At 33.3% G+C, this 17,920-nt stretch overlaps 1 long non-coding RNA gene and 2 pseudogenes across 1 annotated transcript; all 3 read left to right on the top strand.

The window, feature by feature from the left end:
• The first annotated feature begins 2,592 nt into the window (after nt 1-2,592).
• On the top strand, nt 2,593-5,137 carry LOC117918249 (annotated as a pseudogene).
• Nucleotides 5,138-11,052: 5,915 nt separating this feature from the next.
• Nucleotides 11,053-11,682, top strand: LOC117917506. Its single transcript, XR_004651698.1, has 2 exons — nt 11,053-11,303; nt 11,411-11,682. It is a non-coding gene; the product is annotated as an uncharacterized LOC117917506 (long non-coding RNA).
• A 3,855-nt stretch (nt 11,683-15,537) lies between these two features.
• LOC117917504 lies at nt 15,538-16,830 on the top strand (annotated as a pseudogene).
• The last annotated feature ends 1,090 nt before the right edge of the window (nt 16,831-17,920 follow it).

Here is a 17,920-nt window from a genome sequence, read left to right on the forward strand (position 1 = left end):
AAATTTATAATATTTTAATTATTTATAAAGTTTACTTATTTTGATGTAATTAAAAAATTTTAAAAATAAATTTTTTTGAAAAAATTTAAAAAAATTTCAGAAAAAAGTTGAAGGATGGGTACTATTTAATTTTTTCGATTAAACATGAATAAAAATTATTTTAAATAAAGGGAGGAGGGTTGGTGATCGCTCGGATTTTGTCGTTTATTGGATCAAAACAAAATTTATAACCTAATTCACTATTCTATAGCAATTTGTACCCGATCAAAAAGTGGTTTTAGTACAAATTACTGTAGTATAGTGGTATTTAGGTATTGTCCACAAGGATGGATTATTCTCAGTAATTAAGGCTTGAATGAGATGATAAGAAATGATGGTGATCAAGTGAAATTTACTTGAAATTGAATGATAAAATCTCAAGATAGCAATGTATTCAAATTGAAATGAAAATAAAGTGTAAAAGAAAAGAAAATTAATAAGATGTGAGATTCTCGGAGTTAGAATTTTCTAGAAAGCAATTTCCATGGTGAATGGGTGTTGAGATCTAATTTTCATCAAGTTAGATTGAAAACCTAAATTTTCATCTAAACCGATTTTTGATTTAGCTTTAGGTCTAGATCTAATTTCTCTTCATATTAGGTAATCTAATCCAAGAAATCAATTTGAATCATATATTCAATTCATCTTAAATTATCTTCCAATGATTCACACAATGCAACTATTCAATCTCATCAAATCTGGCATTAAGAATTTGATGAATCTACCTAGCTTGCATTGTAATAATCATCCAAGACATTTTGAAGAGAAAAATCCCCAAATTTCAATTAATCAATCAATTGGATCAAATTACCTTTGCAATTCAAGCTCAATTCTCTCATTCACCATAGATCTTGCCTTTAGATTCTCCTTCCTCCAAGAAAAACGAGATTTAGCTACTCATGCTTGGAGATTTGATCTCACAAGACATGTTTGGCTACCAAGAAAATAAGAGAAACTGAAGGAAAGTGGAGAATTATATAGAGAGAAGAAGTATGAAAAGTTCTACAATAGAAAATGTATCAAAAGTGCTTAAATGAGTCAATCACGTTTCTATTTATAGGCCAAGGTCAAGTGGACTCTTGGCATCATCTAAGAGGTCTTCCGGAGGCTTCTTCATCAAGGAATCTGGAGAAAATGCATTTTCGCACGAGCCCCTAGCAATCTCGCATGATGGTGCGAAGTGGAAAGTCCATTAGCTGCATTTTCGTTTTGCTGGAGTGTTTCGCATGACTGTGCGAAAATTTCGCATGGTCATGAGAAATCACTTTTCACATTTCCCTTATGTGCTGCAGCCAAGCCTATTCTGTTTCATTTCGCATGACTATGCGAAAATTTCGCATGGTCATGCGAAATTGAAAAACATGTTTTTCCGACTCCTCCTTGCAATTTCTTCCATTTCTTCATTTTTAATCCATCTCCACCACCTTCAATTAAGCTCCAAATCCCAATCCAAACCGATTGCATTGCTTCTTTCATTATGCATTTGGATTATCATCAACTTTATTTGTTTTCTTCAATTTGATTCATCTCCTTTGTCACCAATTTATCAAAATCATACCTTGAAATGACTCCAAAACTTCATAAAACTTGTTAGTAACTCTTGCAAGGACAACAACATGCTAATTGAGTGTTTTAGATATAATTACTACTCAAAAGACGTGAAACTCATGAAAATTATTATCTAAAATATGCTCTTTTTGAGTAGTAATCAGTTGGAATCATTGGATAAGATCATCCGTACCTAATCTTGAAATACCAAACGCGAGGGCGACAATTAATGGAGGCGACCTCGTCGCTTGACTTTCCGGCTAAAAATGAACTTCCACGTGGAATTTTCCTCCCTTTTCTTGCTAAAGCCGTGTACACAAACCGCATGTTATCAATTTATCACTACAAACCATAGGGCGGCTACTGATAAAGCAGCCATGTACTGACAAAGATTCAACCACTGATCATTTTATTTTCTTCGTCTTGCTAAAATCGTGGGAAAAGCAAGTGGGGTTGTATCCTATTAGGTTTTGTTGTCGTAATTGTTTTTTAAAACAATTTTAAAAAACAATTTTAAAAATTATTTTAGTTCGCCTTTAAATTTTTTTACCAGACCTTAAAATACTAAAAAAAATAAAAAATTAAGAAAAATGAATTTCTTATATTTAATTACATTATAAAAAATATGAAATAAAATAAAATATAATTAAAATTAGTTAAAAATTTATATATTTTCAAATTATTTAAGTTTTAAGTCTAAGAGTTAAGTGAAATTAGTTTGAAATATCTTTTATTTTCATTCCTTTTTATTTTTATTTTTATTTTCTTTTACCATAATTAACCTTCAAAGTTTGTCACCAAATTGCTAAAAGTTAGGGTGGGGGCTTGTTAGTTGGTGTACTTGACTAGTATTGATTGACTAGAAGGCTGCTAAAATTATTTGGAGTGGGGGCTCTTCCTCTTGGGCCCAGCTGCATAGCTGCCCAATGGCTGCAATTCATCATTCTTTCCAATTATAAAATGAGAGATCTATACCTTGATTTCCACACACTCTAAAAGGGAGCAATGGCACTATTAGGAGGTAATCCTTCAACCCAGGGAATCAAGCTTGATTTGAAGACAACAACCAGTGTTTTTGAGCCAGGAGATTTGAGTGTGAGTTGCATTCGAGTGGAGACTTCAAACATCGCTTCCCTTCCCAAGCCATTGTTGATTGTTACACCAACCATTCAAGGGACATACCCAGTACTCTAGTTTCTTCATGGCTTCGAGCTCCGCAACACCTTCTACACTCAGCTCCTTCAACTCATTTCTTCCCATGGATTCATTGTGGTGGCTCCTCAGGTGCTTTCTCAACCTCTCTTCCCTCTTAACTATCCCCCTCCCCCCATTTTTCTTTTTCTTCTTCTACTAGTTTCCCATTTAGTTGTACTTAATATATAATATGGGATGATAGGGCGGGTTCATGTTCAGGATGAGTTAGCCCATTTCAACCTCGTTTTGTTTATTCAAAATAGTTTCTATTTCCATCTTATTAAAAAAGTTAAACCGACAGGGTGGGTATGCAAATTTACCATATTCGCCTTGCCCCGCCTATTTAACTTTTTTTTTGAAAAAATTATTTATTTTAATTACATTAAAATAAATATGGTTTGTAAATAATAAAAATATTATAATTTTTTTATAATTTATTTTATTTTGGATGGGATGGAACGAGACAAGACTAGACAATACCTAAACCCACTTTGAACCTATCTGGGTTTTAAAAAAATTCCAAATTTGTCTTAAACTCATTTATTTAAATTTCAAACTTATTCCATTAGAGGCGGGGTGGAGTGGAACAGGTACTCGAAAAAAGCCGTCCTATTGTCATCCCTATATATAGTTATAAAATTAAAGGTAATGATATTTGTAATTGAAGTATTGCGCTCCAAATTAGTTCAATATATTTTAATATATTGATATAATGATTTAATATATAATTTAATAAAATTTTAAAAGATATAGGTTTAATCATCGAAAGGTTATGAGTTTGAACCTTAGTGTCATAAGAGTAGGTTCGAGCATGATTGAGTTTAGATCGGCTTGAACCACTACAAGAATTAAATTGAATTGGTTAGTTTCAACTAAATTGGGTTAACCCCAATTAAAATCGATTTATTTATTCACTCAAACTATTTTAATTCAACATGAATTAATTTAGTTAATTTGATTTAGAGCAAAATTGAAATTGTACATTTTATTTTTGTATTTTATTATTTTTCATAAAATCCAAATGATTGGTATTATCATATAAAATAAAATTAATAACAATTGAAAAAATAAAAATGTCTAAGTGGGTCCACGAGCTACAAGTTGATTGGGGTAGATAAACAGTTAGTACCTAGTGGAAGTCTTGCAGTGGCTTAAGCCACGAATCTTAAGAAAAACGTGTGAGGTAAGCTGGATTTTTATGGATTTAAAGTACTAATTATTGGCTGATTTGTGGGAACATCTACCAAGGCTGGGCTGGAGACCCCACTGTTGGACAAATTGCTTCAATTTTCCCATCAGTATCCCGTACTAGAGGTGCAACCTGTTTCACAGGTTGACCCGAATGAAATCCAACCTAACCCAATGTTTAGATGAGCTTTGTTAATCATTTTTGACATCTAGGTTGGTCTTATATTAGGGTTTTTCAATCTTGAACTCAATTTGAATTATACTGGACCAAAGTTTAGGAAATTGAACTTAACCCGAACTTGATTTAATATTTTTAATCAAGGCATTTGGGAGAACTTTCAATTAATAACCGCATGCACAAACACATTTTCTATTAATCTCCAATCTCTGACATGCAGTACTGTGAATTGGTTTTCTATATAGTTATACGGACTATTGCCTCCTTCTGGAATTCAAGAGATCAAATCAGCAGCAGCAGTCACAAATTGGCTATCCTCAGGCCTTCAATCTGTGCTCCCAGAAAATGTGAAACCAGACCTACTCAAGCTTGCTCTTTCAGGCCACAGCAGAGGGGGAAAGACAGCATTTGCTCTGGCACTAGGGTATGCTGATACATCCCTCAACTTCTCAGCCCTACTAGGACTAGACCCTGTTGGTGGGTTGAGTAAATGTTGCCAAACAGTTCCCAAAATCCCAACCTATGTTCCTCATTCCTTCAATCTAGCAATCCCAGTTTGTGTAATCGGCACCGGGTTGGGCGATGAGCCAAGGAACTGCCTAACATGTCCATGTGCCCCAGATGGGGTGAACCATGTGGAGTTTTTCAGTGAGTATAAACCTCCTTGTTCCCACTTTGTGACTACTGAATATGGTCACTTGGACATGTTAGATGATCATCTTTCAGGCTGCATTGGGGCGATTTCGGGTTATATCTGCAAGAGTGGGAAGGGTCCTAAGGACCCCATGAGGAGATGTGTGGGTGGCCTTTTTGTTGCATTCTTGAAGGCTTATTTGGAATGTCAGAGTGGAGATTTCAAAGCCATTGTTGATGAACCTGATCTGGCTCCTGTGAAGCTTGATCCTGTTGAGTTCATAGAAGCATGAAATCATGGATTCTTTGCTATGCTATAAAGAGTGTGACAGCAGATTTTTTTTTTGTTCCTCTTTGGGAACAAAGATTGAAATAAACGAAACTATGTACTTGTATTGCTAGTGACCTCTAATATTCTCAAGACCCATCATTTGTGTTAGACTAAGAATGGGGGATTAGGTGTTCCATATTATAAGAACATCACATGTGGATTAGGTCATTTTTGATGGGGTCTCAATAGATGATCATTAATTGTTTCCAATTATTATGTTTGTTTTTTTCTCTTACATGGCAATGCTTAATTGATAATAAAAATGCAGTACACTGCCATCCAACTCAGCTAAAGCACCATTGATTAATTGGAATTTGCATTATTCTAGTACTGGGTATATATACCTTTGGGAGCAAATAACATATGAAGGCGTGTGGAAAGACTATGTTTGAGGAGTATTTTTGGAAACGGTTTAGAAAAATAATTTTATCATATTTTGTAAATCAAAATTTTATTTGAAATCTTGAAATATTTTTAACTTGTTAATTTTCTTTGTTTTTAAATATGTTTTTAAAAATAATTTTTATCCATAATACTTTATTTTTAGTTATTCTTTATATTTATATAATTATTTTAAAAAAATCTTAAAAAGAAAATAAGAAAAAATAACTTAAAACAATTAAAATATATTATTTTAAAATATTATATTTTCTGATTTTAGAAATAGAAAATTGTTTTATGTTTTTAAAAATAAAAAAATTGTTTCCTGTTTTTTTGGTTGTTAAATATATTTTTTTCCTTTTTTTTTTTTTGGAGAAATAGGAAACTATTTTAAAAGATGGTTATCAAGTAGGACCTAATTTGCCGAGCACTAAACTTTGACATTTGAAATTCACTTGATGATGAGTTGATGGGGAAGATGCACAATGGTCGTCAACATTCATATGGGGCTTTCCTTTATTCATTAATTCCTCTAGCTTATAAGGCTATGGGCCATCAAAATTTATTCACTAAAGTTGTGTGTTGGTGAAAATTGTCGTTGGTGGGGTAACGTTGGAAATAGGTTTGCTAGTTAGATGACTACAAACATCCTTCTTCTTTTGTTACAGGAGAGGAATCGAGGAAGACGTTCATGATATTTGTCCAAATATTAACTTCATTTAATCATTATATTTGTCAAAATTTTAATTTCAATTCTTTTGGAATAAAATTTTATTAATGTGATGAGATAAGGTTATGTAAGATAAGGTTTAAGGGGTATTTTAGGTATTTTATATTAAATAAGGTAATTGAGGGTATTTTAAGGATATATTTTCATTAAATTTTCAATGGCGATAATTAACAATCACCTATAGGTCAATGGTCATAGTTGGTCAAAAGGGTGGTCTTGCTCTAATCAGGCTGGTCATGGGGTGTTGGTATAATTTTTCAAAATTAATGGACTAAAGTGTAATTGTCGACAATAATAGTATGCTACCATGTAGAAGTACAATCTTATGCTATAATACTATGAACTTGTTTTATTAACAATATTTTCTATAGATGAGATGAGAATTTACCAAATTAATGACATAAGTAAAAATTTGTAAAAGACTAAGAACTATTTTTCTTTAGGGGGGTAATTCTCTCTATTGATGAGTTATTTGTAGTCAACCAAATAAACTATAACAATATGAAACCTTTGCTCCCAATATGTACGATTGAAACATTACAGTAAAACCTTCATAAATTAATAATTTCATTTAAATAATGAATTTTTTCGATTCTAACTTGGACTAGTATACTAAGTTAATAACTCACTAAATACATAAAATAATAATATTTTAAAAAATATTTGAAGGCCCCAAAAAATATAAATTAATAATTGATGAAAAACATAATATATATATATATATATATATATATATATATATATATATATATATATATTGAGTAACTTCATCATATAGTCAAACTAGGAGGATTGACATTTGGCCAAGATGTGATTTATCTCTTTCCTTGGTTGGAGTGGAACTTTGGTTTTCTTTAGTGAGGAACCGTTTCACTTGATGGATAGTCAAATGATCAAGACGAAATGCTTTAGGATGGTCGAAGATTAAGGTAGTCTATGATAAAAGACAACCCGCTCTTGGGCTTAAGAATATGTATTAAGTATTTTTTTATACCTTTTATTTTATTAATTAAATAGATGAAGATATGCATTGATTACATTTTAACTATTTGTCCTAGTCTTTAGTTGCTAGTGAGTTGCATGAGATATGGGTCATTCATTTACGTAGTTGGTTTGTTTCTATTTTAGTGGTCATTTGTGTGAGTATTTTTTTGTATTTAAACACTTGCTCCATGAAAAGTAAGACATCCATCAAACATATTTATCATCTCATCTCAGGGTTGTATTGGGAGGTGCTAACCGCTCGAAGCTTTTAAACCTGCTCTTACTAAACCTTTCCTTATCACATTGTGAGTCTAAGATCACTTAAAATTAACCATTATTTATGAATCCAAGATGATTACTTGGATTTAGCACAAATTTTATGAGAGACAAGAAAGGTTAATTCTTTTGAGAATGACACCCAAATCCTTTGTGTCCCCTTCAAGGTTAACCAATATATAGGTGCTAAAATATCTAAAAGAGAAATCAGAGAATGCAAATATGAAAGGATCGATCCATATTGTCCATACAATATGCTTTTGTCTATACTTATTATTATTCTTTCTGTTCAAAGAAAGAAAATGACACACCCATTGAAGATGAAACCCAAGATACTTGTAATATGTGGCTTATATTGAGTGAAAAACATATAGAGAAAAAGGGGCAAATACCCATGTAGTACGGTTCAAGAATATTTTTGAAATTTTAATACCTCAGGATTAGTATAAATACCATTTTATGTAACCCTAATTTAAATATAGTGAAAATCTTCTTTTCTATTCTTGTAGACGTAGGCAATCTATTGAACCACGTTAAATTTGTGTCTTTTTTTTTCCCTCTAATTTTTTCACTAGGAATTGTTGCATGAAGATCAATAATACTTTGTCTTAACTCATTGCAAAGTGCAGCCAAACTGTCTTTATTGAAATTTGTCATTCTTGGCTTGGGTCACTTTCCTGAGTTTTGTTTGGGGGTGGGGGACCATTTCAAAGGTTAATCTTTAATTGAAATATAGATGCTATGTTTTTAAAAATAAAGTTTTTTTATTTATTTAAATTTTGGGGTGGGGACCATTTCAAAGATTAATCTTTAATTGAAATATAGATGCTATGTTTTTAAAAATAAAGTTTTTTGTTTTTTTGTTTTTTTTTTTTTAATTTTGGGGTGGGGACCATTTCAAAGATTAATCTTTAATTGAAATAGAGATGCTATGTTTTTAAAAATAAAGTTTAAGGTGACATTTTAGCCAAGAATATTCCCCCAAGTTCATTTAGGGTGTGTTTAGTTCTTAATAGTACAAAGCAAAGAAAAAAAAAATACCTATGAAAATAATTTTTTTATGTTTAGTTTTATTATGAAAAAATATGAAATAAATTAAAATATATTTAAAATTAATTAAAATTTTATTCACTTTAAAATTATTTTATCTTCACGTACAAGTGGAAAAGTAAGTTAAATGAGTTTAAGATAACACTTAAAAAAAAATTATGACTTTAAATCTACTTTTTTTTTAATTTTTTTTAATACTTTTCATCTTTATTTTTTTTCTTTTACATTTTTCCTCAAATTTTTCGCCAACCAAACATTAGTTAAATCATAAGAGTTTGAGCTAAAACCTCAAAAAAATATAAATGGAGATGGAGATAAAGATATAAGTATAACTAATGGGGTTTTGCTGAATCCCATTAATTATGCAGATTGAATGCAGCACAAACACTACATACTTTGCGTGTTCTAAGGTATACACTTCTGATAGTTTGAAGCTCTATTGCATATTTCTTCAAACTCATGTCGCAAGGCTGTGTGTGTGAAGGAAATATCGGGTGATTGTAGTTTAAACGTGTTTTTTTATTAGAATTAATTGGTTAAAAGGGATGAAATAATTCTCATTTGAATTTGACATTTTCTATGTTATTGTTTGAAGAATAATCTATTTTTGACTATTTTAAGTATTTAGAATCAGTATATTTTTGACAAAACCCTTTATTATCAATCAACATATTTTTTATTATTTAGAATAGAAAAATATCGCACTGGATCACCATGTGGGGGGTGAACGCCGATCCTCCACCCATTATAGGATAAGACCGCCTGTGTGTTTCAACTGTTAGATTAATTTTTTGTAATTAATTTATAATTTGGGCCACACATGTAAATAATTAAAATGCGTGTGCTATCATTTAATTAAGCTTAAATATAGTGATCTAATTAATAATTGATTAATTGGCTTAAGGGTATAATTGTCATGAGATTATTGTGTAGATACCATTAGATAATTATTATTTCTATGAGGGGAAGAAATATAATTGTGATAAAATTAAAACTGCCCTAGCAGTTTATAAATAGGGTTATGGTCCCCATTCTACCACTACGCATTCTAATTTCCGAAAATCCTCTCAGAGAGAAATTGACACAGAATCTAGTGGCTAGAATTGGAAGACCATCTCAAAGGGTTTTCTTCCTATAAGGTTTCTCCTTCAATGGATTCAGGTATGTTTCCGCTATTATTTTTCTACTCATTTTTTTAATCAGGAGATTCCAGTATATATGAAATTAGGGTATTCACCTTGGTTGAGTTATAACAAGAAATATTCCAGTATATATGAAATTAGGGTATTCACCTTGGTTGAGTTTTAACAAGTGGTATCAGAGCCAACTCCTTGATTAATTTTTGAGTTATTATTTTAATATATATATATATATATATATATATATATATATATATATATATATATATATGTCAATGGATTAAGATTTATGAAATATTGAGTTGATAAATTTTTTTTATTACTATTATTATTATTATTATTATTTAATAGCATTTTATGATATTAATATTTAAGTTATTGATCTAACATTTTAAATAGGCTAATTAAAGCAGAAAATCACCAAAGTGACATCTTTCGTGTAGATTAGTCTGTTCGGGGTGTTAGATATTTGTGTGTATGTGATTCATGCGGGTATTGATTGGCCCAAAGGAAAGTTAATATTTGGTCAAATTGCATACATACCTGTGATGATAAATATGTGATGATTATAAAGGTAACTTAATGTGAATAATAAATCAATCCAAAGATAGATTTATTATTTGACATAACTTATCATCAATGTTTGATCACTACAACAAGAGTACCACTTACAGTTAATATTACTGTCCAAAGACTTGATATTAATGTTGTGCTAGGTATCTTGAAATGTCATAATTTGCTTTTAAATTTAAAGATTATGTGTTTAATTGCTTATTTTATGTGAGCATGATGGTTTATTTGATTCATTTTATTTTGTTCTGGATTCAGCTTTTATATCAACTACTTCTATATCTGCCAACATCAATAATGTCCCTATGTTAAATGGGACTAATTTTAAGGACTGGAAAGAGAATATGATGATTCTCTTAGGCTGCATGGATATAGACTTAGCCTTGAGAATGCCCAAACCCGATGAACTTAATGAGCAAAGTACTCAAGAGGATGAGGTTTATTGGGGTAAGTGGGAACGTTCAAATAGGCTAAGTCTTATGATCATGAAGCGCGGAATTCCAGAAGCTTTCAGGGGTGCGGTAACCGATGAGGTTACTAATGCCAGTGACTTCCTTGCGGAAATTCAGAAACGTTTTGCCAAAAACGATAAGGCTGAAACGAGCACGCTTTTAGCAAGCTTGATTTCAATGAAGTATAAAGGCAAGGGTAATGTTCGGGAGTACATCATGGAGATGTCTCATCTTGCTTCAAAACTTAAGGCTTTGAAACTTGAGTTATCTGATGATTTACTCGTGCATTTGGTTCTCATCTCTCTTCCTGCACAATTTAATCAATTCAAGGTCAGTTATAACTGTCAAAAGAATAAATGGACTCTTAATGAGCTCATTTCATTCTGTGTGCAAGAGGAAGAGAGATTGAAGCAAGACAAGACCGAAAGTGCTCATCTGGCTAGCACTTCCAAGGATAAGGGCAAACGAAGGAATAAGGATAATAAGGTTGCTGCTTCTAATGGCCTAGAACAAAAGAAACAGAAAGTTGAGGTAACATGTTTCTTCTGTAATAAGCCTGGACATACTAAGAAGGAATGTACCAAGTATGCTGCTTGGCGTGTTAAGAAAGGTATAATTCTTACTTTGGTCTGTTCTGAAGTTAATTTAGCTTCAGTATCTAGAAACACATGGTGGTTAGATTCTGGTGCTACTACTCACATTTGTGTTTCTATGCAGGGTTGCCTGAGTTACCGAAAACCAAGTGATGCTGAAAGATGCATCTATGTCGGAGACGGTCAGTCGGTAGAAGTGGAGGCAATAGGGCACTTTAGATTATTATTGAAATCTGGTTATTTTTTGGATTTAATAGATACTTTCGTTGTACCGTCTTTCAGACGGAATTTAATTTCAGTTTCTGTTTTGGACAAATCAGGTTATTCTTGTTCATTTGGAAACAATAGATTTGCATTATCTATTAATTCAAATATTGTAGGAACCGGTTTACTTAATGTTTATGATAATCTATATTTGTTGGAAACTATTCCGTCCTATAATGAAACCTTGCATGTGGAATCACGAGGTACAAAACGTAAATTGAATAAAGATAATTCGGCCTCATTGTGGCACAAACGCCTAGGTCATATCTCTAAATCTAGAGTTGAGCGACTTGTGTCCGATGGGATTTTAGATTCACTTGACTTTTCAGATTTTGATATTTGTGTTGAGTGTATTAAAGGAAAACAGACCAAAACAAAGAAATTAGGTGCAAATAGAGCTACAGACGTCTTAGAATTAATTCATACAGATATCTGTGGACCATACCCTACGGCATCTTGGAATGGTCAACAGTACTTTATAACATTCATAGATGACTATTCAAGATATGGCTACCTATTTCTTATACATGAGAAATCACAATCATTGGATGTGTTCAAAACATTTAAAGCAGAAGTTGAGTTACAACTCAACAAAAGAATAAAGAGCGTCAGATCTGACCGTGGTGGTGAATACTATGGTAGATATGACGGATCAGGTGAACAATGTCCAGGACATTTGCTAAATACCTAGAGGAATGTGGGATCGTCCCTCAATACACCATGCCAGGATCACCTAGCATGAATGGTGTAGCAGAAAGACGAAACCGAACCCTTAAGGACATGGTAAGGAGTATGATTAGTCATTCTACTTTACCCGAAAAACTCTGGGGTGAAGCACTCAAAACGGCAGCTTATATCCTAAATCAGGTGCCAACTAAAGCGGCTGCTAAAACGCCTTATGAGCTTTGGACGGGTCGAAAGCCCAGTTTAAAGCATTTCATATTTGGGGATGTCCAGCTGAAGCGAGACCTTATAAGCCTCATGAAAAGAAATTGGACTCTAAAACAGTTAGCAGCTACTTTATTGGCTATGCAGAGCGATCAAGGGGTTTTAAATTTATGATCCTGCTATTAGGTCAATTTTTGAGACGGGAACTGCAACATTTTTGAGGATGTTGAGTTTGGGGGAGAAATCAGGCTAGGAATATTGTCTTTGAGGAGGAAGAGGGATCTACTATTGCTTTTGATAATGTACAGGTTTCACTACCTATCATTGATCAAGAAGTAAATTTGGATCCTCAACCAACAGACAATATTGTTCAACCCTTAATTGCAAATGAGGACATTGCTCCTGAAGAACAAACTCAACAACGTCAAGAAAATATGCCATTAAGGAGATCCACTAGAGAGAGGAGAAATGCAATTTCGGACGATTATATCGTATATCTCCAGGAACGTGAGGTAGAAAGTGGAATGATGGAAGATGATCCAATCAACTTCCAGCAAGCCATGAAAGTTCCAACTCTCAGAAATGGATGGAAGCCATGAATGAAGAGTACAAATCTATGCAAGACAATAAAGTTTGGGAACTTGTCCCATTACCAGTTGGTACGAAGCCCATTGGTTGTAAATGGATATTTAAAACCAAGCGGGATTCAAATGGTAATGTAGAAAGGTATAAAGCACGTCTTGTAGCTAAAGGCTTTACTCAAAAGAAGGAATTGACTTCGAAGAGACCTTCTCTCCAGTTTCTACGAAGGACTCTTTCAGGATAATCATGGCACTAGTTGCACATTATGATCTTGAGTTACATCAAATGGATGTTAAAACAACGTTTCTCAATGGTGACATTGATGAAACAATTTATATGGTACAACCAGAAAATTTTGTGTCCGAAGACTTAAAGAATATGGTTTGTAAATTAACTAAATCCATTTATGGCTCAAGCAAGCTTCTCGTCAGTGGTACTTCAAGTTTCATCAAATTATTGTCTCATATGGTTTGAGGCAAATCTTATGGATGAATGTGTGTATCACAAATTCAGTGGGAGTAAGTATATTTTCCTGGTTTTATATGTCGATGACATATTGCTAGCCACAAATGATATTAGCATATTGCATGACACCAAGAGATTTTTATCAAAACATTTTGAGATGAAAGATCTTGGTGATGCCTCCTTTGTCTTAGGAATCCAGATACACCGAGATCGTTCTAGGGGTATTTAGGATTGTCACAAAGGACCTATATTGATAAAGTCCTCCAAAGGTATGGCATGTAAAATAGCAAACCAGGTGATACCCCTGTCGCTAAAGGAGACAAATTCAGTCTTAATCAATGCCCTAAAAATAGTTTAGAAAGTCAAGAAATGCAAAAGATTCCTTACGCTTCAGCTGTGGGGAGTCTAATGTATGCTCAGGTATGTACACGTCCGGATATTGCGTACATTGTTGGCATGTTAGGCAGATATCTAAGTAACCCTGGAATGGATCATTGGAGAGCAGCGAAGAGGGTTATGAGATATTTACAGAGAACAAAAGAGTACATGCTTACATATAGGAGATTGGATCAGTTGGAGTTCATTGGGTATTCCGACTCCGACTTTGCTGGATGCCAAGACAGCAGAAGATCCACATCAGGCTATATTTATCTGTTGGCTGGTGGAGCAATTTCATGGAGGTCTGCCAAACAGACACTCGTAACATCATCCACCATGGAAGCAGAGTTTGTAGCATGTTATGAGGCATCCAATCAAGGAATATGGCTACGAAATTTTGTCACTGGGCTGCGTGTTCTGGATGGTATTGAAAGACCACTGAAGATATTTTGTGACAATAAATCAGCAGTTTTATATTCCAATAACAACAGGAGTTCTACAAAATCAAATACATTGATATCAAGTTCCTAGTTGTAAAAGAAAAAGTACAGAGTGGACAGATATCCATAGAGCATATTGGAACAAACTCCATGATAGCGGATCCGCTTACAAAGGGATTACCACCCAAGGTCTTTCATGAGCACACTGCTCATATGGGTGTTGTCTCATTTGAGGATATCCAAATTTAGTGGGAGTTTATATTATTCATTGTATATTGCTCTATGTTATGTTTAGACTTTATCTATAAATTTGGATTGTGTTCTGCAGAAATAAAGTATTCATTTTATTGCACTCTGTTAAATTATGCTAAAGATTTGATCTCAATAAGTTAAGTAGGACCAGTTGGAAATAGGCATGAACAGATCACATTGCATGTAATTTCCATGCTATGCACTCATGATTGATCTATGTCATTTAGCTGTGTAGATATATGTGACCATTGATTGGTCTAGTAACGATTGATGTAACAAAGGCCACCTTGATCCTATGTCAGTATAGTTAATGGACGAGATTGTTCGGATATACCCTAAGGACATGATAGCAAATTTTGAGCTCATAAGGTTAAGCACATTTATTTGATTACATATGCATGTGGCCCAGTGGAGATTGTTAGATTAATTTTTTGTAATTAATTTATAATTTGGGCCACACATGTAAATAATTAAAATGTGTGTGCTATCATTTAATTAAGCCTAAATATAGTGATCTAATAATAATTGATTAATTGGCTTAAGGGTATAATTGTCATGAGATTATTGTGTAGATACCATTAGATAATTATTATTTCTATGAGGGGAAGAAATATAATTGTGATAAAATTAAAACTGCCCTAGCAGTTTATAAATAGGGTTATGGTCCCTATTCTACCACTACGCATTCTAATTTCCGAAAATCCTCTCAGAGAGAAATTGACACAGAATCTAGTGGCCAGAATTGGAAGACCATCTCAAAGGGTTTTCTTCCTATAAGGTTTCTCCTTCAATGGATTCAGGTATGTTTCCGCTATTATTTTTCTACTCATTTTTTTAATCAGGAGATTCCAGTATATATGAAATTAGGGTATTCACCTTGGTTGAGTTATAACAAGAAATATTCCAGTATATATGAAATTAGGGTATTCACCTTGGTTGAGTTTTAACATCAACATGCCGAGAGAGAGGGAGAGGGAGAGAAATGGCAGCGTTAGAAGCTAGGCCTGTACCGGCGGCAGCAACAAATGTTTTTAAGCGAGGAAAGTACACAGCGAAACCCATAATAACTTGTAACGCTCCAAAGACATTGTTTATTGTAACACCAGACACTGAAGGAACGTACCCAGTTCTCCTGTTTCTTCATGGCTACAACATCTGCCCCTGCTGCTATACGAACCTCCTTGAGCATATTTCTTCTCATGGATATATTGTTGTGGCTCCTAGGGTATCTGTCCAACTCCCTTTTCCCTTATTTTTTTATTTTTATTTTTACATTCTTTCATAATCAACTAATATTATGCAATGGTTGATGGTTTGTCTAGTTACTCAGCCTATGTTCTTTGTACGGCCGACCGGATATCAACTCTGCAGCGGAAGTCACCAACTGGTTAAGCTAGGGCCTTCAACCTGTGCTCCCAGAAAATGTTGTTCCAGACCTAAGCAGGCTCGCCCTTGCAGGCCATAGCAGAGGGGGTTATCTAGCATTTGCTCTTGCACTGGGGAATGCCAACGTATCCATGAATCTCAAGTTCTTAACCCTAATAGGTATAGACCCGGTTGCTGGGGCAAATAAATGCATGAAAATGTGTCCAAAGATCCTAACTGGTGTCCCTCATTCCTACAATCTGGATATCCCGGTTATGGTAATCGGTACGGGTCTTGGGGGCGAGTCTGTCATCGGTTGCATACCATGTTCTTGTGCTCCTGATGGGCTCAACTACGCGGCGTTTTTCAACGAGTGCAAGGATAATTGCCTTGGCTTTGTTATTCCAGATTATGGTCACATGGACATGTTAGATGATGATTATTGTACCAATTGCATTGGAACATCCATTGGGGCGATTATGGGTTCCATGTGCAAGAGTGGGAAGGGTGATAAAACATCGATGATGGAGTGTGTAGGTGGGCTTGTCGTGGCCATGCTGATGGCTCATTTGGAAGGGGAGACTGGAGACCTGGACGCCATTGTTGATGAACCTGGTTATGCTCCTGTCAAGCTTGAGGTTATGGAGGACTCAGAACCATAAGTTAATGTTCATGAGGAATGCCCTAATGGGTGTGGCTATTGAGGTTTTTAGTATTTTGGGGATAGATAAACTTCCAAATTTGTTGCTAGTTGTTTTTTTCCTTTGTCCTATATCTCAATATTTGTTGTGGTTTGTTTTCTTTGCTCCATAGCTAGGGGTGCAATTTCGAAGTGTTAACCCAACCCAACCTGATACCCAACTTGAGTTGGACCTGATGCTTGGATGGATTTGGATAAACATTTTCATTATTCGAATTGAAATTGAGTTAAGTTTTTACAATTGAAACTCAATTTGGATTGAGTTTGGGTCAATATTCAAACAAATCGAGTTTAACGCGAATTTGATTTAATATTTTTATAATATTTATAATTTTATTATCTTATATGATAATATTCATTTTTCTTTTAGATTTTAAAGAAAAAAAATACCAAATTATAATTATATTATGTGCTTTTTCATTTTTAATAAAAAATATATAAGTTTATTTTTACTATTTATTATTATATTAAAATTTTATATTATTTATATTTTTAAATTTTGATATAAATATATAGATTTTTTTTTTTACACTACTATGAATGTATTTTGAATCTTATAACCTAATCAACACAACCAATTTGAATTTAACTCGATCAATTTGAGTTTAACTTGACTAACTCGAATTTAAACCGAATTTAGAAAAATGAGGTTGGGTTAGACTAGGGTCGAGTACCTCATATTAGAGTTTGGGTTGAATTTAAATTGAATTTGATTGTTTCTTCAATAAGATTGGGCTTGCGTTAATAATCAACTTTACCAATTCCCCCAAGTTGCATGGTGATATGGTCATATCTTCATCTATCACTATGGTGTGCAGGTAGGTATAAATATTTATATATTCAACAGATCATGTAAATCAAGTCTAAGAATATGACACTGCCCTTTCTTTGACCAGAAAAAGGGAGAGAAGGTGATAAAATCAAAAGAAAAGAAAGGTAGCCAATCTAAAGCCCTGCTTCCCATTCACACATTCCACCATTTTATTAATTGCACCAGACATTTGCTTTTGACTATGTGCATTGCAAAGCTTCTGTTGCATTCACTTTCTTTTTATTTCTCTTATCTTACTTTAAATGAGATAAGGATGCATTTTGGAAAAGAAAAAGGCCACACAGTCATGATGTTGAAGAAAATAAATTTGAAATATTATGAGTTTAATTAATAGGGGAAAATCGATCAAGTGCATGAATATAAAAAATAATGTACGTCAAGATCTTAGCTAGCTCTAAATCTAAAAAGTAATACGAGTTAATATATATATATATATATATAGAGAGAGAGAGATAAAAAAATATGCAA

The sequence above is a fragment of the Vitis riparia genome, chromosome 7 (assembly GCF_004353265.1).
Source record: "Vitis riparia cultivar Riparia Gloire de Montpellier isolate 1030 chromosome 7, EGFV_Vit.rip_1.0, whole genome shotgun sequence".
In the NCBI taxonomy this organism is placed as follows: domain Eukaryota; kingdom Viridiplantae; phylum Streptophyta; class Magnoliopsida; order Vitales; family Vitaceae; genus Vitis; species Vitis riparia.